General features: G+C 35.1%; 1 long non-coding RNA gene across 10 annotated transcripts in view; it reads left to right on the plus strand.

The window, feature by feature from the left end:
• The window catches only part of LOC144291477 (uncharacterized), a 352,892-nt gene that overhangs the window by 296,137 nt on the left and 31,556 nt on the right, over positions 1-25,199 (plus strand). For 4 of the 10 annotated variants that reach the window (XR_013358749.1, XR_013358753.1, XR_013358744.1 and 1 more), the window contains 3 exons: positions 18,612-19,106; positions 20,559-20,658; positions 21,686-23,700. This is a non-coding gene — a long non-coding RNA (uncharacterized LOC144291477). Of the gene's footprint in view, positions 1-18,611; positions 19,107-20,558; positions 20,659-21,685; positions 23,701-25,199 lie in introns of those variants that run through there. The other 6 variants (XR_013358748.1, XR_013358752.1, XR_013358745.1 and 3 more) reach the window with 5 other exon arrangements.

The following is a 25,199-nucleotide window of genomic DNA, read 5'->3' on the forward strand; positions in this document are numbered from 1 at the left end:
TGCCATATTGTGGAGAAGGCCATGTTACTAGGACCTGGAGGCAGATTTTAGGACCTGAAAGCAATCCTTGGCCAGCAGCCAGCAAGATAAAGTGACTCTTGGTACTGTAACCACAAGAATTCATACAATCAAATTCTGCTAACAACCTGAATGGCCTGGAAATTCTTCTCTACTCAAGCCCCTGACTGAGAATCCAGTCTGGCCAACACTTTCATTTCAGCCTTGTGAACCCCTGGGCAGAAAAGTCATCTGAGCCTTGTTTAGACTTCTCATCTACAGAACTGTGAGATTATAAATGTTTTGGGTTGGGTGGGTTGGTTGGTTGGTTGGTTTTAAGCTGCAAAGTTTGTGGTAATTTCCTGTATGACAATAAGAAACAGAAACTAATATACACACTCTTGGATAAATTCTGTCAATTCAAACAGAACTGCCATTTAGCCTTTGCTTCTTTTTTTTTTTTTTTTTTAGTTTTTTTTAATTTTTTTTTTTTAATTTATTATAGTCACAGAGAGAGAGAGAGGCAGAGACATAGGCAGAGGGAGAAGCAGGCTCCATGCAGGTAGCCTGATGTGGGATTCGATCCCGGAACTCCAGGATCGTGCCCTGGGCCAAAGGCAGGCGCTAAACCACTGCGCCTGCCCAGGGATCCCCCTTTGTTTCTTTTTAACATGAACCGGTAACCAAAATAATTAGACTGAGGAAAGGCATTAGTCATAGACAATGAAATATTTCTTTTCATACATGAAGGACATGAGTTTCCACATTAATAGGCCCATCAGGTAGACAGAAAAACTGAAAAATCAAGTAAAAAAAATAAAAAAAAAAAAGTTTTACTCAAAGTAATACTACATTATAAAATTTTAGAACACAGTGGATAAAGTAAGATTCAGCCTAAACTGAGTTAGATTTTCAATAATACATGGAAATTAGAAGATAAGTAATAAAAACAAAACAAAACAAAAGATAAGTAATACCTTCCTATACCAAGAACAAGCAGTCCCCTTCTGCCCTGAGTTCTATATCAAAGCCAAGTAAGTATATTGTATTGTGGTCAAACAAATAATTTGTTTTGTACACTTGCACCTTCCCAAAATATTATCTCCCATGCCTTTTATGGAAACTACTAGAAGCTGTGCTCCCTAAAAGTCTAGCAATAATGCTGAGAAAAGGAATACTTTGATTCCAGAAAACAGAGGATCTAGAGTTAGTTTTAGCAAAAAGTTGCTAGTGAAAGGAACTCCCAGGAAGAGTTGCATAGCAGGCATGAAGAACAGCAGCACAGTGCAGGTGGGTGCAAAAGGGGAGCTTTAGGGTAAAAGTCACCTTGAAAATAATGAATCGCTAGACATTTTGATTGATTTGAGCATATAGAAAATGTCACTGAGGGACTTTTAGGATCTAATGCACTGTTTCAGGAAAAGGGGCAATATTTATAGAAAGTGATATAAATTTCAAACATGGGGGGTATTCATTTCAGAAAAGCTAAGTTTTTTAAAGGTATTAGTTAGATATAATATTTGGCTTAGCATTCAATAATAATTATAACTACACAGTAGTATATCCTGAGTATTTATTTAACCAAATGTGATGCGAGCTTATTGTAGGAGTGGAGTAGAGAGAGAACAATGGAGAGGGCTTCTGGTGTTAGAGGTCTAATCTTACACACCATAGTAGAAAATGATACAGGCAGGCCTGGGGGGCTCAGCGATGGAGCCCTGCCTTTGGCTCAGGGTGTGATCCCAGAGTCCCGGGATCAAGTCCCACATCGGTCTCCCTGCATGGAGCCTGCTTCTCCCTCTTCCTATGTCTCTGCCTCTCTCTGTGTGTCTCTCATGAATAAATAAATAAATTCTTAAAAAAAAAAAAAGAAAAAGAAAACAATACATACTTTTGAAAGCATCTGCATCTCAAAATAACATTTTATTCTTATTTTTTTTCAAAATAGCATTTTAATATAAATTTTATGTGTACTCAGGTAATTATAAGAAGACACAGCTTACAAAAGGAGGAACGGCATCAGGGAGTACTAGGAAATAGTGGGATAAAGGCTACTCTTCACTACCAGCCTTTTGGTTCTATTTGATTTTTTTTTTTAACTGAGTACATGTACCACTTTTATAAAATAAAATTCATTAAAAAGGTCATAGTAAACTAATTAAAATGCAAATGTGGGGACAATGTGGGACATTTTCAACTAATGGTAATATTCGATAAGATGATGCTCATTATTCAACTCATTCATTACTGGGAAAACAAGAGAACATACTGACATGGTGGAGATTGAGTGATTTGCAGCCAGACTCCATTTTTAAATCTTAGCTTCTTTAACACTAACTTTGATTCCTCGGCTAAATACATAATTTTCTCAACTCTAAAAACGAACCCATACAACACTGTTTTTGGAAAAAACAAATATGGGAAAGCTTGTAAAGTGTTTGACATTACCTGGTAAATAGTAAGTCAATAAATATTAGCTATGTAAATTACTTGGAAATATTTACTAAGCAGCTGCATGTACACAACATGGTCCTAAATCTGAGTGTAAAGAAACATGAATGAAACAAGAATGATTTCTGTGTGTGGCAGTCTAGATAAAAGACAAATGAGAAAATCAAATGGCAAATTAAAAAAAAAAAAAAAAAAGCTAAAACTATTTTAATACAAATCCTAATAAGGTACCAGTGCTCTAAAAGAAACAGTGAGTGTATTTGTGTGTGTGTGTGTGTGTGTGTGTGTTGAAGGGAGGAAGTTGTACTTTTAAAGGTTACCATTGGTTGCCTCATGAGGAGATGATACTTAAGTCACAGACCATATTAATCTGGTTAGGCTGCCATAATAAAATACCACCCATTGGGTGTCATCCACAACAGAAATTTATTTCTCACAGTACTCAAGTCCAGAATTCTAAGATCAAGGTTCTAATCTATTTAATTTTTGGTGAGCACTCTTTCCCTGACTTGTAGATGACCTCCTTCTTGTTATCTCCTCACATGGCCTTTCCTCTGAGCTCACATGGAGAGAGAGAAAGCTCTCTGGTGTTTCTTCTTAGAACCTGAATCCACTGGATCAGAGCTCCATTCTTATGACTTCCTTTAATTTTGATTGTTTCTTTGAAGACTCTGTCTCCAAATGCAGTCACATTAGGGGTTAAGGCTTCAGCATATGAAATTGGGGAGAACATAAGCATTCAGTCTCTATTATTCGACCCCTAGGTCCCCCAGATTCATGTCTCCTTCTTACATGCAAAATATGTTCATTCCATCGCAAGAGCCCTGGGAGTCTTAACTCAGTTCAGCATCAACTCAACAGTCAAAAGTCCAAAGTCTCATGTACATACCATCTACATCAGGTATTGGTGAGATTCAAGGCACACATTCATCCTGAAGCAGACTTCCTCTCTAACAGTAAACTTGTGAAACCAGACAAGGCATGTGCTTCCAAAATGCAATTGTTGGACAGGCAGAGGATAGACATTTCCCAGGCCAAAATGGAGAAATAGGAAAGAAGAAAAGGACTATGGGTCCTTAACAAGTCCAAAACCTGGTAAGGCAAATACTATTAGGTCTTAAGACTCAAGAATAATCTCCTTTGGCTTGGTACCTACATTCTGGACCCACTGGGACTGTCATCTGTATACACTGTTGTGCCAGGAAGGAATCCCTCCACCAAGGTACTGGCAGGGAGAGTCCCACCACAAATGCAGCGAGTAGTCTTGCCCCCAAGACTCCAGGTGTCCAAAGGCTCCAGTTAGTAGCAGCTTGGCTGGTTGAAATCTTGTTGGCAGCCCCACCCTTTGTAAGTGAGATAAAGGAAGCCTTGCCTCCTGGCCCTGTGGTGGGAATGGTACCCCTATTGATCTCTGAATCACCTTTGAGGTCATCCTTACCCTTTTTTGATAGCTAAGGCAAGCTCATTGCCACATAGATTTATGCCCCATCTTGCAGAATATAAGAAGTCCTGCAGCCTTCCTTCAGTTGTCTCGTGTTCTTCTCCTTCAGTTCAAACTGGCAGTGTTTCTGTTCATATAATCTCTTAAACAAATGATAGTCCAGCCACAGCCTTGGCATTCTCTTCAGAACATACTTTCTCATTTTTTGCAATATGGACTTACAGAATTTTCCAAACCTTCATGTTCTTGTTCCTTTCTGTGTAACAATTCCTTCTTCAATTACCTCTCTCTTTGTGAATTTTTCTATAAGCAGTCAGGAGGACCTAGGTCACACCTCCAATATCTTGCTTAGAAATTTCCTGAGCTAAATATGCAATTTCACCACTCATAATTTCTATCTTCCCCAAACACTGGAACACAAGTGAGACATATTCTTAGCCCCTTTATAGCCAGGATTACCTTTCTTCCAATTTCTAATAAACTGTTCCTCGTTTCTGTCTTGACACCTCACAGAATGGCTTTTGATGACCATATTTCCACCAGTATTCTATTGATTATTTACATATTTTCTAATGATGGGGGCTCTCTCTTCAGCTCTTCTCCTTTATAAACTTTCACCAGAATTTCCTCTAATAAACATATTCCTACCAATAGTACGTTCACAGCAATTTAGGCTTTTTCTAACATCCATCTTAAAACTCCTCCAGTCCTCTGCCCATTAGCCAGTTCTAAAGCTGCTTCCACATTTTTAGGTATTTGTTACAGCAGTACCTCATTTCATGGGTACCAAAATATGTTAGATTATTCAAGCTGCCATGACAAAATACTATAACTTACACAACAGAAAAATTTTAAAGTTCTGGAAGCTAGAAGTCCAAGATCAGGATTCTGACCCATTTAGTTTCCAGTGAGATCTCCCTTCCTGGCTTATAGATGACCACCTCAGTGAGTCCTCATATGGCCTTTTCTCTGTGATTACACACAGAGAGAAAGGTAGAGAATAAGATAGAGCACTCTGGTATCTCTTCTTATTAAATCTCTAATCTATTGGATCAGGACCCCACTCTTACAACTTCATTTAACCTTAAATTCTATCCACAAAGATTCCATCTTCAAATACAATCACATTGAGGGATAGGGCTTCAACATATTTTGAGCGGACACAATCATTTAGTCCATAACATAGCCCAATGATAAAAAGGCAGACTTTATGACTAGGAATAAAGTGAGAAAAATAATGCATGTGCATTGGCATATTTCAGTAACTAAAAGAAGGCTAATATGGGGAGCAGAATTGGTAAGTTAGGACAAGTGTGACATAGGGAAAGATTTCAATGGAATGGTATGATGACAACCTTCATATTGTGATTTTTGGATTTTATTTTAACTGTGAGGGAAAATGAGAAAGGCATTAAGCCAGGTGGCACTACAATGCAATAATGTTTTAGAAACGTCACCATGTCAACTGCATTGAGAACAGATAAATTGTGGGTAATACTGACAGCTGATCAAATGTGGAAAGCCAACAAGTAAAAACCAGGCAAAAATATAAACCAAATGCTTACAGAATTAATACAAATCACGGGATCCCTGGGTGGCGCAGTGGTTTGGCGCCTGCCTTTGGCCCGGGGCGCGATCCTGCAGACCCGGGATCGAATCCCACATCGGGCTCCCGGTGCATGGAGCCTGCTTCTCCCTCTGCCTGTGTCTCTGCCTCTCTCTCTCTCTCTCTCTGTAACTATCATAAATAAATAAAAAAAATTAAAAAAAAAAAAATCACAATATATTTAAACTTACTCTGTTAACTATATGTAAGTACTAATAACACACATCAATGTGATGACATTTTTAATTTCATTAAATTTTTATTTAATGGACCCAACTACAATGAAAATCAATATGTTGGAGTTATATTGACCAACTAAAATAATTGATAATAATTTAATTATTAATATAATTTTATATTATTTCAACATGAATAATATAAAAGCAGAAAAACAACATAGTTTCAGCATCTCTGAGTACCAGGATGCAATCAAGAAAAAGCTAGGCAGTCCCAGTCCCCCAGGGGTCATGTGGAATTTTTAGCGGTCATGTGGATTTTCAGTGTCACAATGCTGACAAGGCTCTATTGGCAAAAATGTGGGTGGGGATGAGGAAAACTAAACATTCTGGAGCAGTCTGGCCAGTCCCACACAAGGAAGAATAAATAGCCACATTCTACTGCCAATAGAGCCCTAAATGAGGATGTTAGAAGTCAATGGGAAGAACATGAAGCAGTCACTGCTCCTTTCTCCCTGACCCAGAGATATATTTCTAGAGAGAAGAAGAAGAAGAAGAAAGAAGAAGAAGAAGAAGAAGAAGAAGAAGAAGAAGAAGAAGAAGAAGAAGAAGAAGCCACATTTCAGAAGCAGGAAGAAATATACTTAGAGAGAGAGAAAATGCTTGACCAAGTGGACTATGAAGAATTATTAGGGTGATAATACCTAAGAAATCTGCCCAAGGCAGGCATAAGGCTTACAGAAAAGGGAAATGCTGGCTCTTATAAAATAGATTTCCATTTAGTGGTAGAAGCTTTTGCATTTGATTTTTGACAGCCTTATTCATATTTAGTATACTATCTTCAGCCTAGCAAAAGAGCAAAACTTAACCTTTAAAACAGTTAATATCCTGTGATTTCAGTTCAGTGAAACCGTCCTAAGGAAATTATTAGAAACTCCGGGAATTCTCCATATATTAGCAGTGTTATCTATATTAGGAATGGAAATGATTATTTATTACATAACTATCCACATTGTGTTTTCTAGAATGTCTTGTTGATATGAACATCATCTCACAATACACTGCTAGGAGAAAATATATCCACATTTACATAGTTTATAAAATATTACATGTAAATGTTTATATTAAAAGGAAACCTGCTAACATGTTGACAATGAATTATCTCTGATGAGTATTATTACTGGTGGCTTTGAAAATCTTTATTTATTTTTGAAACTTCTATGTCGTGATTATTTTGCTTTCCTTATCACGGTTATTTGCAAAATAATAAGTAGTACTTTTCTCATCGTAAAATATTCAAACAACATTGAGATATGGAAAAGATGTACTTTGTTTAAAGAGAGGCATTTCTGGAGCTATTCCATAATTAAAAGTTTGGATAGTTCAAGCCAAAAATAATTCAAGAATAATTTTTCTATAGAAAAGGCATTGGACAAAGGCAATCTTAAAATAGAGACATTTCTTTTTTTTTTTTTAAATAGAGACATTTCTAATCACAATGCATACATCTTCTAGATATATTTTTTTCTCTGATGATTTTTTTTTATTTTATCTAAAATTAAGCTATTTAAATTAAAGGCTTGACCTTCTTCATAGAAATATAACATACCTAATTGAATTCCAAAGTTTCTGTTGCCTGGCAGCACTTTTCAGAACTAGCACTGAATCTACTACTTAATGAATTCTTAGATGATATTGTCATAAGATAAAAATATTTTCAAGTTACAATAATAGTTAATGTCAAGTAACAGCATAGGTGTTAAAAAAATATCCTGGAAATTCCAATGCATGTTAAAAAACAGTATGGTTTAAAAGATACTCTGGAAAAAAAAAAAAAAAAAAAGGAGGGAAGTGGATATTTCTGTTGACCAGCTGAAGTGATGCAAGCTTGTGGCAATCATAAAAACACAGTATACAGTGAAGCTGGTTGGCTAGTTTTTACATTCAGAAATCTTGATAATAAAAAAAGTCAACATTTTATATACTGTTGTTTTATAAAATGCAATTACACTGCATATATAGTACCACACAAGACTCCCCTCTCTCCCCACACACATTTTATTGCCTTCTGTTCTCAATTACATATCCCTTTCCAGAGTTAACCACTTAATAGTTTGTGTGGCTCCTTCTAATCATTGATATTTATGATTTTATGTGTGCATAGTATATTACCTATAAATAAGAAAAATACATTAAAATGTATATAAATCATTTTCCTTTTTAACTTTTGTGCTAAAATTCACTTTGTTAAGTAGTAGTCAGGGAAAAAAAAAAAAACATGTAGAAATCTGTTCTCTAGATCTGCATAATTGCTTCTGCTTGTTTGACCTCAATATGGATAGAAACATGGTAAGAGTATGAAATTTCATAAATTTCATGAATTTGGTAATATTTCTCCTAAAAAAAAAAAAAACGGATGGGGAAAGAGAAGAAAATCAACTTTTCCTCTTGAATTACTATAATGTAAAACACTCATTAGCATAGTGATGTTCTTAAAAAAACAGGGCCAGCAATCTATTGAGCTATGCTTATGCCTCCGTAGAAGCAAAATGGCAAAAATTTATGGAAAAATATGAGATTAAGGCTAAATTGGGACTCCTGGGTGGCTCAGCGGTTGAGCATCTGCCTTCAGCCCAGTGCGTGATCCTGGGGTCCTGGGATCGAGTCCCACATCAGGCTCCTTGCTTGGAGCCTGCTTCTCCCTCTGCCTGTGTCTCTGCCACTCTCTGTGTGTCTCTCATGAATAAATAAACAAAATCTTAAAAAAAAAAGATGAAGGCTAAATTATTATCTTTGTGGATGACGATGAAAATTTTCCTTAAAAAAGAGGGAAAAAAGTCCACGAGTTTAGGGAAACATTAGCAAAGTATTTATGTATGGAAAAAAGACAATTACGAATTCCTCCCCAAAGAAGCAATCTTAAAACTTGTGATCCTATTGCCTTAAAATCTTGCCTTTTCTAAGTCTCTCCTTTAATGTCATACTAGGTACTAGCTATTTATCTTCAGTATGATTCAGGTTAGTAAAATATGAGGCAACTGCTGTTTCAACAATGAATTCCTGTTCGTGGTAAAAAATACAATGATTCTACCAAGAAAGATGTGTCATGATCAGAACACAAAATAATTAAAAGTATCCAAAGATTTTCTTTGCTCAAGGAAAAGAAGTTTAGCTACGGAGATAAGTATATTGCTATTAGAGATTGCGTTGATGGCAAATTCTTATATCTGCTTCCCAGCTTTATATAATTTATATCTGACCTTTGATTATGGTCCTTACCTCAGTTGTACTTAAAAAAAAGTTAAATTATATCAGCTTTTTGAGAACTAGAAACATTTTTAAAAGCTTTCTAAGAAATAGAAAAAATTATATATATATATATTTTTTTTAATATTTTATTCATTTATTTTGACAGAGAAGGCATGGGAGCACAACCGGGGGGAGTGGCAGGGGCAGAGAAGCAGACTCCCTGCTGTGCAGGGAGCCCCATGTGATGTGGGGATAAATCCCAAGACCCCGAGGTCATGGCTTGGGCTTGGGCTTACCCAAGGCAGACGTTTAACTGGCTGAGCCATGCAAGTGCCCCTGAATTTATGTTAGAGATCTAGGTTGCCGTTGTCACAGTTTTCAATAAGTCAACCCACGATGACTCAGTACTTGAATAGGAATGTTGTGCATGCGTGTGTTCACAGTTTTTGTGTTTCTAAAAGAAAAAGGTGCCTAATAGATGGAGCAATATTGAACTTTACCCAGAGTTACATTCATCTTATGCACAAGTCCATGGAGCAAGCATGCCAACTTGACAGTTTAATTCCACATTAGGATAATGTTTGGAAGGGTAATCCTATTCGCACTGCAGGATAAGGATGCCTGTGTAGTAGCTTTGGCCTATAAAATTGTTAGCTGTAAATTCTGAGCTGGCATTATGAGCTTCTTAACTTTTAAACCGGCCTTTTCTTAGCATCCTACTGCCAAGAGTAGGTTATTTGCTTCATAAGCCCATCTAACCCATTATATTTTTTCTTTTTAAAAATCACTTGGCAAAAAATTAAAAAAAAAATTTAAAAAAAGAAATAAATAAAAAAAATCACTTGGCAAATATATCCAAAGCAATAAATCTGCTTTTCATTTGGATTATCTTATTTTGGACATAATAATCACGTGGATGTAAAAGACACAGAACGAGTTATAAATGGACCAATTTTGCTTATGAAGATAGATTTTTTTTAAAGAGGACCAGACGAGCTTTACATTTGCTGTATATACAGACAAAACCATCAGCTCTTAGTTTGCATAAAGATAAATGTTCACAGTATTTTATAATGAAAGTAAAAGAAATGAAAATACCTCTTTGTTTACTTAGTTTTTAGAGACTTAGTTTTAAGTCATTGTTCATCTGTGACCTAGCCCATGAGTTAATATAAATGGGCTGCCAATGTGGAGTGACCATAGAGGAGCCCTGAAAGGTGAGCTCTGAGGATGCTGGAGAGGTGTTAGTCCTGCGTTTGCCATTTAAACATTGGTAGATGTCTGAAATTTCAAGCTGACAGATGTGAACAAAAGTGGTTTAAAGGCCATAAAGGCCAGTCTTCCCTTTAGCCTCTAGTTTTCCAAATGGAGAAAAATCTGCCTTAGACCTTAAGTATTCAGTGGAATCCAATCTTGACCCTATAGATCCTGCCATCTCTCTGCTTAGAGAGGCTGGTTGTCTCTGAGAAGAGGTTTGAAGCCTTTTAATACTGACCTGCTTCCAACTATAACTACTTCTTTGAGGTTATTTCTTTTTTAAATTTCTCAGTGTCCTTCTGTTTTTTATCTTACTCTTTTTAATGGAGTTCAGTTATCCATGACCCATCTTTCTTCTGTTTACCTTCTCAATCAATTATAATTTATATTAGTTTGTCACAAAACCCTCTTATTCTATATTTGTTGCATGTATAATTTATTTATATTGGACTGTATTACATTTTTTAAATCAACAGACTTTTTTTTTAAAAAACAGTTTTAGGTTCATAGCAAAGTTGAGTGAACAGTAGAGTTCTCATATACCTCCTCTCTTCCCCATACACAGTGACTGTATTAATTTTTTTCTTGCTTTAATTGTATTTTTCAATGGAAGCATCACTAGATGTTGTTTTCATATTTATATCTACAGAAGCAAGAATATTTATAATGATTATAACCATAAGGATTATCCATATACATTCACAGCAATCTATCAGAAATATTAACACCAATTGGAGAAATGTCTAGAGATTTAAAATAAGAGCACTGGGTATTATATAAGACTGATGAATCACTGACCTCTAGCTCTGAACCTAGTAATACATTATATGTTAATTAATTGAATTTAAATAAAAATTTAAGTAATAAAATATGAAAGATTATTAGAATCTCTTAAAACACAGTAGGAAAGTTTCATCATCTATTAGATGCCCCTCATAGGCAGAAGGAATAACAGCAGCATGCGCGATGTGTTTTTGCCAGCCTCCACCTGTTGTCTCAGGAACAAAGATCGGATTTCCATAAGCTTTGTGAGTCTTTTATTAAAAACAGAACTTTATCCCCCAATATTGCAAAATTTGTAATAGTATATTTTAGGAGATCTAGACTTGCTTTTTCTCCATTACTTGCATTCATATTAAACATATACGTTGTTATCCTATTTGAAGAGCTATAATTCTTGCTTGATCATCTCATCTGTGAATTCTGATGATACAAAAGTCACTGTCTCCATTCTGTATGATCATTACATAAGGGAAAATTTTGAAATGATAATATTAATATATTTAAAAATTTATTTTAATTAAAATCATTTTAATTTAACATTTATAAGCTTTTTACAAACATTAATTTAATTAATCTTCATATTACATGATAGCAGTTATTTTTTACTCAAGATTTTTTTTTTTTTTTACTCAAGATTATTGATGAAGTCCAGAAAGTTGATTTACTTGCCACCTAATTAGTGAATGATAGAGACAGGATTCAAATCCAGGATGTCTAGCTCCAGAGCTCCTACTCTTAGCCATGAAAGAGACAAAGCTGGTAGGAAGGAGGTAAGAGGATTCAGTCTGTTTTAAATCTTCCAATCTTCTGGAAAAAGATAGCCCATAATCAGATTTGTCTATTCTTTCTTTCTATCTTTCTTTTTTTTTTTTTTTTTTACTTTTGTTACTCTTTGCTATTCTGTCTCCAACAAGTTTTTTGTTTGTTCGTTCATTTTTGTTTCTTTATCATTTTTGCTCAGTGCAGGGTTCATGACAACCAAGGGTCCAAGAATAAGTTCTCATTGATATTTTTTTCCTCTTTCAGACTTTTTCTAGAGTCTGCACATTAATCAAATGTATTATTTGTTTTAACTCTTTTTGAGCACAACATACTGCATAAAAAGTAGTTAAATAAATCAGCCCCTCTTATAAAATGTTTACTGCAGTTGTTTTAGAATTTCCTTATAGGCAAGGTAAAAGAAGAATCCCCTTAGTATAAAATTGTGTCAACATTTTTCCCCGTATTTTATGAGTCAAAGGAGATGTTCTATAATCCTAAGATTATGATCTGAGGAGATTTTTATTATCAAATTAGTTTGATTTTTGATGAGTTAGGTCTGTGAGCACACCAAATGAGACCAAATAAAAATAACTATTAAATCTTTTACTAGTAAGCAAGATTTAAGTAGAAGAATAAAAGTCTACAAGAATGAGACCCTAATTTCCATTAAATATGTTATTTTCAACATTTCATATTAGAAATGTTGAAACATTCTAACATATTAGAATTCATTCAAAAATTCTAACATATTAGAATTTTCTTGGAATCTACAGAAAATACACAGATGCACAGATTTCACTACCAGAAATTTATATTTCATTGTTTTGTGATAGAATTTGAGGATTATTTTTTTACTAAGCTTTTGCACATTAGCCTTTTGATATAATGACACGTGATAAAATGAACTCATTTTATCTTATTTTCTTAAATATTTATTTATTTATTCATGAGAGACACACAGCAAGATGCAGAGACACAGGGAGCAGGAGAAGCAGGCTTCCAGTGGGGAGCTTGATGTGGGATTCAATCCCAGGACCCCAGGATCATGCCCTGAGTTGAATTAGGCAGACGATCAACCCCTGAGCCACCCAGGCATCCCAAAATGCACACATTTTAAATGTTCACTTTCTATATTTAAAAATGTTGAAATCTGTGTAACCACAACACATTAGAGTTTATAGAATATTTCTATTTTCTATTACCTCCAGAATTTTCTTGTGCCCCTTTGTACTAAATGCACCCGCCTATCTCTGGCTCCAGGTCATCACAGATTTGTTCTTGGTCACTATAGAGTTGGTCTTGCCTTCTTACTGCACAGGATTATATTGTGGGTTTGTACCAAATTTGTGTTCACAAGTGTGTGTATACCCACAGACACACACACATGGATATTCATATACATATAAATATACCTAAACATAAACATACAGACACATGTAAATATATATGATGTGTGTGTATATATAACATATTACATATATTTAAAATGCTTGCATTTTCTTAGTTCTTTTTAAAATCTTTGCCTACCCTGTTAATCTTATGTTAGAGAAAATTTTTCTTGTATTTCTTTCTGGAATTTATACAGCTTTATGTTTTTTATGTTTAAGTGTATGACCAATTTAGTTAATAACTACTTGGGAAGCAGAAAGAGTTAAAGTACCTTTCTTCGGCTACATATTACTCTCTTCCATCACAATTTAGTAAAAATATTATTTTTTGCTTATGGCAGCACTGTCAAAAGTCAACATGATCTGGGGAAAGGCTTAGTTTTTAATGGCGTGAGCAGAGGACAGAGGCAGATTTTAGTGGAAGTGAATAATGGGTTTCTATACTCTGAATTGTTGCATTTGATCAACAAGTCTTTCCTTACGTGAATACTACAGCACTTGATACTTTGAGAATAGGTCTTAAAGTAAATACATTAGTGTAAGCCTTCCAATTTTGTTCTATCTCAATTTTATTTTAGTTTTTTAAATCACTTTGTTGTTCCATATAAATTTTAGAATCAGTTTTTAACTTCTACCAAAACAAAACCAAAAAAAAAAAAAATGTTTGGGGGTATTTTCGATTGGGATTATGCTGGGTTTATGGATCCATTGGGGTGAACCAAGAACTTTAAAAAATAACTTATTTTATTTTATGTATTTATTCATGAGAGACACAGAGAAAGAGAGAGGGAGAGAGACATAGGCAGAGGGAGCAGCAGGCTCCATGCAGGAAGCCCAATGTGGGGATCAATCCTGTGACTCTGGGATCACGCCCTGAGCCAAAGGCAGACGCTCAACCACTGAGCCACCCAGGCATCCCAATATCACTTATTTTAATCCATGTAATTGATATCTCTGCATTTTAGGTCTTCTTAAATTATTGTCAGAAATATTTTGTAATTATTAGTATATTCGTTTTTCATGCATTGTGTTGAATTTATCTCAAATTATTTTGTCTTTTTTTTATTCTCTTTAAATGGTATTTTTATTTCATTTACTATTTTTTCCCAGTGTGTGAAAAACAATTGATTTTTTTTTCTAGATTTCTTTGGATATTCTATCAATAATAACATCTTGCTTTCTGTGAAAAAAATACTTTTGCTTCCATTTTTTTTTTTTTGCAATAAGCATGCTTTGAACTTACTTTTCTTTTTTTTTTCTTTTTTCTTTTTTTTTGTTACACTAGATAGAACGTACAGAACAGTGTTACATAGAAGTAGTAAAAATGGGCATCCATGCCTTCCCATAGAGGGAAAGCATTCATTTATTCATCACTAAGTATAAAGTTAGAAGTAGGTTTTTCAAAGATGCCCATTATCAGAATGGAAAATTTCTTTCATTCTTGGCTGACAGACAGTTCTTACAAATGGATGTTTAGTTTTGTTACATGTTATTTCTCTAATTGTATGATCATATATGCTTTTTCTGATTTATGCTATTAATATGATAAATGATGTATGTTTTTTGACATGGCGATGCTAAACCAAACTTACATTCCTGAGGAGGGGTAACCTTCTTTTCATGATATGTTATTATTTTTATATATTATTCATATGCATTTCTAAACATTTCACTAAGTATTTTTAAGTCTTTTTTCATGATTGTCTCCTGCAATGAAATTTTCTCAACTCTGTGAGACCACCATGCTCTTATTGGGTTATGCCTCTGCACTGCACTGGGACCCAAAAAATGCCAGCAGGCAGAAAGCCTACCACTGTCCAGAGAAATATTTAGTCCTTCTGAGATGATCTGGAATAGTTGTTATAAATGGAATCAGTTATGTCTTTGATATCTATGTTTATAAACATATCTACTATGTCACTGGGCAACCAAAACTTAACTAAAAAAAATAGAATTTCATAAGAATGGCATCTGTTTTCCATTACATGGGATGTCTTCAACACTGCAAAAAATCACTGTTGCCCAGATTTCATCACCAGGAGTTTTGACTTAATTGTTATATATTTTTGCTTAATTGAATATGCATTCTTTTTACTTCTGTTTTTATTTTTAATCTCTTCAGGTGATTTTAATGTAATGCCATAAGTTGGAATCAACTGTTCTAAGTACCATAAGTTACAATTACTTCTTGTACAACAGTGCCAGAGAGTTATCTTGTCCCCGCGAAGGAAGTTAAATAACATGCACAAGTTCATATATCAAGTGAACACATAATCCTTATAATCTGCTGATCACCAATGTGATTCTTTTATGACTTGATCAGTCAGGCACAGCCACAAGAAGAGCATGAAGGAGGCTCAGGGAACAATAAGATTATTCTATTTAGAGGTTAGAGAAACAGAAGGCTCTGTGCAACATGCAGAGCCACAGAAGAAAAACACCAGGACGGTTAGGAGATGGAAAACAGAAACAAGGGCAAGGTGCAGGCCATTGCTTTTTATTGAGATTTCCACAGGAAACGCAAGGCAAGCAGGGTAATATGAACAATTTGGGATTGGCTAGTTTGAATAATTTTGGTGGGTTTTCGGCTGTAAGAATGGTCCTCAATTGCCTGGCATCAGGCCCAAGCATCATTAAAGCAGAGGATTATTGCCTCCTTGGGGTACATAAGTCGGGAAAAATGGCTGTGGATTGGTTAGTTTGCATCTTTGATATGTACCAGGCTGGGCCTTCTGTCATCTTCAAGGATTGCCTAGCTCAAGGAGACACAGTCTCTTCTAACCCAGAAAGTGTTTTTTACAATGACAAAATACTATAATATACAGAAAATTAAAAATATTTACAATACTACCAACATTCGTATGTTTTTTTTTGGGGGGAGGGTACTCTGAAGTGATGCCTTCTTTCGCTTATTTTATGATACTTGAGTCCCTTAGTTTAGTAAAATATTATTTTTTGAACCTATTCCTTGTATTAACTGGATGTCCTTTCAGAATTGAAAAAAGTGTCTGATTGATAATCCCGACACCTGACCACATCCCACTGCATTACAAGAGAAGCAGGCTCCATGCAAGGAGCCCAACGGAGGACTCGATCCTGGGACTCCAAGATCACACCCTGGGCTGAAGGCAGGTGCTAAACCACTGAGCCACCCAGGGATCCCATTTTTTAAAATATTTATATGTAACCTGGGGTCTAGGAAATGTTCTGGAATTTTTTAGAGTTCCCAGGATAATCGTATTAAGAGTCTGCATCATGTGCCAACACTGTTAGACTCACAAAGCCTTGAGGTTAGTCTACAGCATAAACTGCTGGGAGATTTGGGGAAATAAATTAAGACAAGAAATTCAGGCCATTTTGAATATCAAAATCAAAATCTAAGAAGGTGGGGGGTCAGACTATTAAAAGCCATTAGGGCGTTCACCACTCTAATTGAATAAAGGAACCTTCTCCTGAAAGAAATAGTAGATCTGTTGCTAATGGAATCTTGGAAACCAAAGCCACAAAATTGGTGAGCATGTGTTGAGCACTTAAAAGCTATTAGAGTGCTCTCTACCTAACGCTAAGACTCTTGTGATAGGATAAGTCGATCACCCACCAACCTCAAGGAAATTTCCATGTAACAAAGGACACTATGAAATACCATAAAATCCTCAACCCAGTAGCAGCACATCCTTTTTAGGTATTAATTTGGCACTGAAAGATCTAAGGCTTAGCTAAAGAAATGAAATCCTCAAGTTTCAAAGAATTGAACTCATTACCTTCCAAAAGGCCTGCTTATTTTATGTCTATGAACTGTGGTCTTACAAGCTCTAGATATCTACAGAAATGGCAAAATCTTACTAAGACAATCTATAATTACTATGGTCATCATGGGGAATGTTCCAGTTAGATAAGAGTATTCATTTAAGAGCAAGGATTCCCAAATCAAACAAACTGAATGGGATACCTATTTTAATTGGCTTGCAGAATCCTCCAAAAGGGCTTGAAAAATCTAAAATAGCTTCATCAGAAGATTCATTTCAAAAGGTTAATGAAAAAAGATCCACATGTCACCTACATTCTGACGACCCAAGACCCTGTGTCTCCGAAGGAAGCCCAAATATCCTTGAAAGAACACCCCCAGGAGAAACAAGCTTGATCACTATGCCATCATTAAGTTCCCCCTAATTACTGAGTCAGCCATGAAGAAAATAGAAGACAACAACACACTTGTGTTCATTGTGGATGTCAAGGCCAATAAGCACCAGATCAAACAGGCTATGAAGAAGCTCTATGACTTTGATGTGGCCAAGCTCAACACCTTGATCAGGCCTGATGGAGGGAAGGAAGCATATGTTCGACTGGCTCCTGACTATGATGCTTTGGATGTTGCCAACAAAATTGGGATCTTCTAAACTGAGTCCAGCCGGCTATAAATCTTAATATAAATTTTTTCACCATAAAAAAAAGGCTAATGAAGAATGAAAGACAGGAGAGTTGTATGCCTAAAACAAAAGACTAAGGCTGATATGACTTCTACTATTTCCCTCTATCCTCCTTATTTGAATATTCAGTCTACTAATTCTCTATATGAATTTGCCTTTCCACTCTGAAAAGACTACAAAACCATAAACAAAAGTCAAAGTCTTCTAGGACGTCTCCAACATCTGTCCTTGAAGGAGGGCCCCCAAGTAGGAGCTTCCCAGGGTTGTTGGAATATTAAAATTAATGAAATTAATTTTAAATTAAATTTTAATAAATTAAATTAAATTAATAACATTAATATTAAAATTCATGAAAACCTTGCCAAATTCTAATAGATACTGGGGCTGCACTGTTTACTTTAAACCTACTTGCTCCAGAGCCCGCAGATGAGATGTTGGGAAAACTGTCAGAAGCCAACAGAGTGAGAGTTCTTACCAGAGTCAGTTCTCCTTGATCTCTGTATTGCCCAGTCGAGAAAGGAATGTAGAGTTTCACATTGCTCCTTATTGGTTATCCATCCTTCTCTCTCCCACAGACAGCTGTTACCTTCTTGTTTGTCTTGTTTCATGTCCTGAGAACTCAGTTTGGTTTTCTTCTGTCTGGGACATGCAGGTTCTTGCATTACACAGGTAGCTCGCACATCACGTCGGGTCTCAAAAATATGGCCAGACAGAAATGTGGGTTGCATCCCATTTTTGGTTAGCTATGATGGCTGGATAGAAATGTGGAGTGCACTGTATTTGCAGCGAGCATCCTACTAACTATTGCCAGCTTTCAGGGGCTATCTTTGGGAGTGGCTCTGGAACTTGGGAATGTAATAATGTTTTACACCTTCTTCGGGAATGCCTCTTGGATCCTATTGGATAGGATATTGCCTATTGGATAGGTAGTCGATAGTGCCAGGAATATTCACTGTTTGTCCCAGCTGAAAACTAATATTTGAAAGAAATTTTTATGTAGGTATGTGGTTGTAAACTGACCAAATTGGAGACTAATATTCAAAATCTTACAGGAACTTTTTTTTTTTTTTTAAGGTCTTCTCTACCAAGCTGAATAAAATTGTTTATCCAGGGGGAAAGAAAAACATTCCAAAGACAAACAGGTCTAAATCTATTACATTGGAATTTTTTAATTTCTATTTTAGCTGAAGATTTTATCCCTTATGTAAAGGAGCAAATTGAAGATGATGTAGTTATATTGGTGGTGGATTAGCTCCTTGATGCCATTGAGGTTGCAACCCAGTTCTTGAAGGAATTAATTAAAACAACTGTCTTACAAATTGAGGACATCCTGTACAACTTGTCTGACAAACTGAGATCCAGAAAAGTTCACCTGTCCTTTTGCCAATCGCCAAACCAACCCTATTCATCTCAAGAGGCTTGTAGGTGTTTTCAAAATCTGGATTTAGGAAATAAAATTCCTTCTTGGAGGAATTTCACGTTCTTCCTCTGTGCCTTTGAGATGTAAGCATTCTTCCTGGGTTCTCTCAGACTTGAGGGCCATCTCTTTGAAATGCAAACTTCAGGGAGGTAAGTCTTATCCGAAGGGAAAAAAAAGAAAGGGTATTTAGAAAGCAAGTGAATGAAAACTCTTAAAAGCCTTTTCCATAAATAGTAATAAAAAGTTTAAGCAGGTAACCTTAACATATTATATCTGCGAAAAACACAATTTGGGTCCAACCGGTTGTATTTTTTTGGGGAGAGGATGTTTTTTGTTTTATAAGGTAGGGAGTTTTGCATTATCATCTTGACTAATAACTAAAAGTTTAAAATGAGCTTATAAGATCTCTGTTGGTTTAATTAAAACAGGCATGTCTTTTGAGACCTCAGCTTTGAGTATAACACTTTTATTTTACCTAGGTTTTCTAACAGTCAAATAAGCTCATGTTAATATCTGTTATATAATTTGTCAGCAAGAAAGATAATTTAAGATGTTGATTAGCTGTTTAACGTCTCATGAAAATTTCATGAATTATCTAAACATAATTATTAATAAGTAAATTAAATAGGTGTAAGTAAAAGCTTATAAATGGATTATTCAACAATAATTATGATTCATGGTATGTCTGCTTAAAAATAGTTTCCAAAATTTTTTTGGCAACTTGCAACCTTAAAGTTATGCTGACATAAATGATCAATAGTCATTGAATACCTTGATCATTTCCAAATAAAATGATGAAATATTAATTACAGAATATAGGTTTATGCTCTTACTTACCATAGGAACTAAACGATATTTGAGTCTATGAGTAAACATACTTTGTGCCACATTGAAAATTTTACTGTGAGGAAGAATGTATTTCTAGAAATTATGAAACATTTATAAATTTGCCAATCCTAGTGTAACAGAAAGTACAAATTGCTTACTTCTTTAGTTTTCACTAGTAATTAAGAAATCTAAGGGTTAAAAATTCTAAATAACATGTATAATTAAAACTATTAGAAATAATTAGGCAAAGATCTTTATGCAGGCAAGTAGGATATATTTTTGGTAAGAAAAGGTATGAAGTATGGACTTGTGTTTTTGTTAAGGGAAAAATAATAATTTTGTCCTAAAGTAGAACAATCGATTGTTTCAGAAAGAGGAAGAGAGAATAAAAAGGACAAGTCCTTAAATGAATATAAACAGTTATATTCTTTTTCCATCTTGGGAAAGAAACTTGGGAAGCAAGATTCTGGGGAAAAAGAATCTTGGGAAAGGAATTTTTTTTGTGTGGTCAGGCTAGCTTGGAATGTTAGAATGGATTTATTTAAGTATCTTTTTGAAAATATTTTAATATTAAAAGTACTCTGATTCAAAATTAGCATTTATTTATTTTTCTCTGTTAAAAAGACAAAGTTTTCTTAGATTATTGGCCTTCTCTTAATTAAAAAAAAACTGTAAACAAATGTTTTTCTTTACTATTTTAGTAATCTGCCTGGAAGGTAGAAGTTTTGTGTTTTACCAAAACAATTTACTGTGCTTCATGTTTTCTTCATCAGGTTTGACTACTTAAGAAAAGTCAATCTTCTCAATTTTAAAGCCACTAAGGTTTCTTATAACTACGTAACTTTCTGTATTTGCCTTTGAAGTCTTTAAATGGTAAGTGTATATTTTTTGACAAACTTCTCAAAAATCAAATTCTAAATTAAATGTTTACCTTAACGTTGGGATTTTTTCCAGAGTCCCCGGAATATCTCAAAAGATTTGTTCCGTCTCCTTCTAGAGAGAGAAATATTAAAATAATTAGGCTTATTTGACATGTTAAATTGCATAGAAAGCATTGTCAAATAAGAAACAGTGTGTAAACTTCTTGGATTATATTTCTATGGGTATGTTATTAATATCAGTGTTCTAGCAATTGTATAAAATTCCTAAAAGCCCACTGTGTTCTAACACAATGCTATTAGTCAACCCCAGTTATCACCTTAAAATGTTGGATATCACAGAAACAATCAAATTTCCTTATCATCTCCATTATAATGAACTCTCATCAGATCTTTAACTATGGGAATTTGCATATGTCACAACTGAAGAAGGTTTCATCTGACATCAGGTCCCTTTCAAATGCCAGAGACCTCAAAATTAAATTCACCAGGAAGAGAAATAGTTGAAAACAGGGTAGACTGCTTCCTTCTAAGCCATCACATCAAGACCACTTCTTTTCATTCCTCTTTTTCTCTCTGGCCATCCATTTCCTAATACTTACTTTGAAGGTCTCTGTGATCTTTTGTCTACATTTTTCCTTGCCCTTGCCTAAAAAGATAATGCTATTGTTCTTATCTGTCAGGCCATTCCAAAAGAGTGTGATCTAATCTCCAGCCAGCTGCTGGATTTGCTATGATACTGGTGACCCTATGGTTCTTTCTTCCCATCATAAACTTCTCCCTTATTTCCAGTACTTTAGTTTCTCTGGAACAAGCTGTCAGGATAAATATTTCTGAGGAAGTGGAGACACTATTACACAAAATACATAAACAGGCCAACTGGCTTTATAAAGTACTCCCCTCTTTGGCATCATTTCTTGACTTATTTGATTCTAGCTGGTGGGTCCTGGGAACTGTGGCTCATGAGTACTTTCCAAACCATGGGCATTGTTTCGTTTCTAATAATTATTCTTCTTTTCCAGGTATGCTGTGTTCTCTCAAAAGTTTTAAATGCATGTGGGCAGCCAGTGGCCGATGACATATGATCTGCCTCCCATCAAAATGAAAAGAGAAGAGAAAAATATAACAGTTCTAAAAACACAAGCCTGAAATCCCCTCTTGTGAAAACTGTTCTGAGGCCTAAAGAGGCAATGGTAACGACAGCCATACTGAGACTAATATTTTTGACCAAAGTCCTTAAATGGTCATGAGGATAATCAAAAGGGGGAACTGTTGAAAGAAATTTCTAGGCCCAAATTGGAAATGCTCATGCCTAGGGTGCCATATCAGCAAACTGAAATTTAGGTATTTCGTGTTCTTTTCAATGTTCCACTTAACCGGAAACTGTATTCCCAGTTAACCCATCCCCAAGTGCCAAACCGACTCTGGGCTTTTTCACCCCAAGCAAGGCTGGTTTTGTAGCCCCTGCCAATTAGATATTTTCTATTTTTCACTTTCTTGTGCTTTATTCTTTATCCCATGAAAGCTTCTTTCTTGCCTTAAGCCCCATTTTGCAGTTCTTCAAAAGGAAGCTGTCCACTTCATGAAGTGTTAGTTTGTATCTCTTAAATTGACTGCTTGAATAAGAGTATTAACTATTGTAAAACTAAACCCTTGCTATCTTAACTTTAGTGAAATGGCTTCTTAGCAAAGTCTGTCAGTCATAGAACTAATTCCTAATGATTTATGAAGAAACATACATTTTTGTTGAAAGAATATTGACTGGCTCTCAGAATTAATGATGGGATAGAAGGGTTAGACTCAAAAAATAGTCATGCACCAAAGGAGACTCAGAAGCCAGTATCACAGCTGCACATATGCCATAGCAAGTGGCTGATGATGGATATCTGATGATGGAGACTGGAGACTGGTGCTGTCATCTCTGCCCCTACCAGTATTGGTCTTTATTCCTCCAATGTCTCTTCATCCAGATTCTGGTTTTCTATCATGGTCACCACATGCCTGATTAATTTTCTCTTGTTCTTATAGTATACACTTAATGATTGTCTGTCTCAGACTTGTCTAGCTCAATCATAGGCAAATGCCTAAGCTGCCAAGTGGGCAGGGAAAGTGAGAGCAGTGCTATACAGCTTTTCTGCTACAATGGTCAATTCTTCTAAAACTGGGTGAGGGGTCAGGTATTGGGTTGGAGTGAAAGTCATCCGTCTTGGTTGACTTTTGTGAAGAGGAGAATTCCAGGTAAATGTGTCAGTTTGTCATCCTCACAATGACTCCTCATTCAACAACATAGTATACAGGGGCCGTGGCACCTTATATAAGAAATCAATTTTCATGTGCCTTTTTCTAGCTCCTGTCAAAAGTTCAGCTTAAAGAAGTGATGTAAAGGAAATTTTCTAATTTATTCTGAAGTTTAATCCTCCTCCATATAATCTAAATTCGACCTTTGAGATCAGTTTATTCTTTGATAATATACACATTTTTATGGTATTCATTATTATATTGCATAAATAGGCATTAGTTTTGTCTTCATAAAACCATGATAATAGCATCGTGTTTGCTTTCTGGCCTTTACTTTTGTGTCACAAAATTTTGTGAAAATTATGATATATATTTACTTCTGTATTGGTTGTAAAAATAGTGTTTAAGAATTTTTCATGACATCGATTTTAAGATTTATTTAAATTTTTGTGGGCTTAACTAATTCAATGTGAGAAAACTATTAATTTCATCTAAGGAATAGGTATCATACCTCACTTTAAATAATGCATGTGAGAAAGCTGAAATCTGATATAAAGAACAAAAATATTACTGTTTGTATGGTTTCTAACCCCTTGTCATTATTTTAACCAAACTCCAAATATGCATAAGTTTACTCAAGAAATTGATATAAATTGTGATGTGTGTATGTATTCATCATGAACCACTAAAATCCTCTAAAGATCTGACCATTCAAAAAGATGCCTTAAATGTTCAGATAAAATATGTATAAAACATCAATTAATAAACAGTGGAATTCATTTTCTGTACAGAAAATAAGTAGGCTTTGCAATGTTAACTTAAAATTGGGACTTTAAAATTGTAATTCCAGAAGTTTGTTAATAAAAATACTAAAACATAGGGGTGTCTGAGTGGCTCAGTTTCTTGAGCCACTGACTCTTGGTTTTGGCTCAGGTCATGATCTCAGGGTCATGAGATCATGTCATATTCCACAGTCAGCAGAAAATCTGCTTGAGGTCCTTGCTCCCTCTTCTTCAGCCCTCCCCTCTGCTTGTGCATGTGCTCACTCTCTCTCTCTGTCTTAAATAAATAAGGTTTTAAAAAATATATTAAAATATAAAAAAGCCAAAGTGATAAAAAGTAAAAACTATATTAGAAATCTGTCCCAGAGGGCAGCCCCAGTGGCCCAGTGGTTTCGTGCCACCTTCAGCCTAGGGTGTGATCCTGGAGACCCAAGATCGAGTCCCATGTCGGGCTCCCTGCATGGAGCCTGCTTCTCTCTTTGCCTGTCTCTCTCTCTCTCTCTCTGTCATGAATAAATAAAATCTTTAACAACAACAACAACAAAAATCTGTCCCAGAGATAAATATTAACTTTCATCAATATATACATCCTTAGCCTTATATTGTTATCATTGAAATTGTTTAATTTTATATTATTTAATTTCCTGTTTTATTATGCATATTAACAGGATTATTAGCTGTCTTGATATACAATAATTCTTGACATCTTAGTCTAATTCTTCCAATAAACTTAAACTCTAATTAATAAATCTAATCCACCTAAGAGAATAGGTATTTCAAGAACTGTTTCAATTTTCCAGTAAAGCCACTTTCTTTAGAAGCTTGATTATAATTTTTATTGTTTTACTTTACCTTGAACTATCTTCTGTGGTGATAATTTTTCTCTTACTCTGTATAAACAATAAACTTTATTAAATATTTTAATAAAGGCCATGGCATGGTATATAATATTGATAGAGTTATTGAAAATATATGCTATTCATGAGAGAACAAATGGAACTAATAAAAAATTGGAAATACATGGCAAAAAAATATTAACCATTGTCAGCTTAAAAAAATTCAAATGGTGTGTTTGGTATCCCACGATAACAAAAATATCAAAAAGAGCAACCATGCAGTTATTTATAAATCTCTATGGTTGCTCAAAACACAAAACTGGTCACAATTTTGCAGCTGATAGCATAGCACACTTGTGAAATGGTGGTTTCTATTTCTAATAAACTTGGACTCACAAGATGAAAGCAGAGTAAACTTGAGGAGCAGGCTAGACTCGTGCTGAGGTTAATTTTGTATTTATAACAGCTGCTGCAAATCTTCAGAACCAGTCTCATCCTCCCTGGAATTTGGAGAAACCTTGACTTTTTAACCTGACAGAGTCACTGATCTCTTCATTTGGATTCATCAAAAGAGAATAGCACTTAATGCAAGAAATGCCTTAAAAGGATGCATGGATGTAAGGTTGACTTCCCCATCTCCAACACGGCTACTTTATCAGTTCTCATCCGTAAGAGAAACC

Source organism: Canis aureus, chromosome 20 (assembly GCF_053574225.1).
Source record: "Canis aureus isolate CA01 chromosome 20, VMU_Caureus_v.1.0, whole genome shotgun sequence".
NCBI lineage: Eukaryota > Metazoa > Chordata > Mammalia > Carnivora > Canidae > Canis > Canis aureus.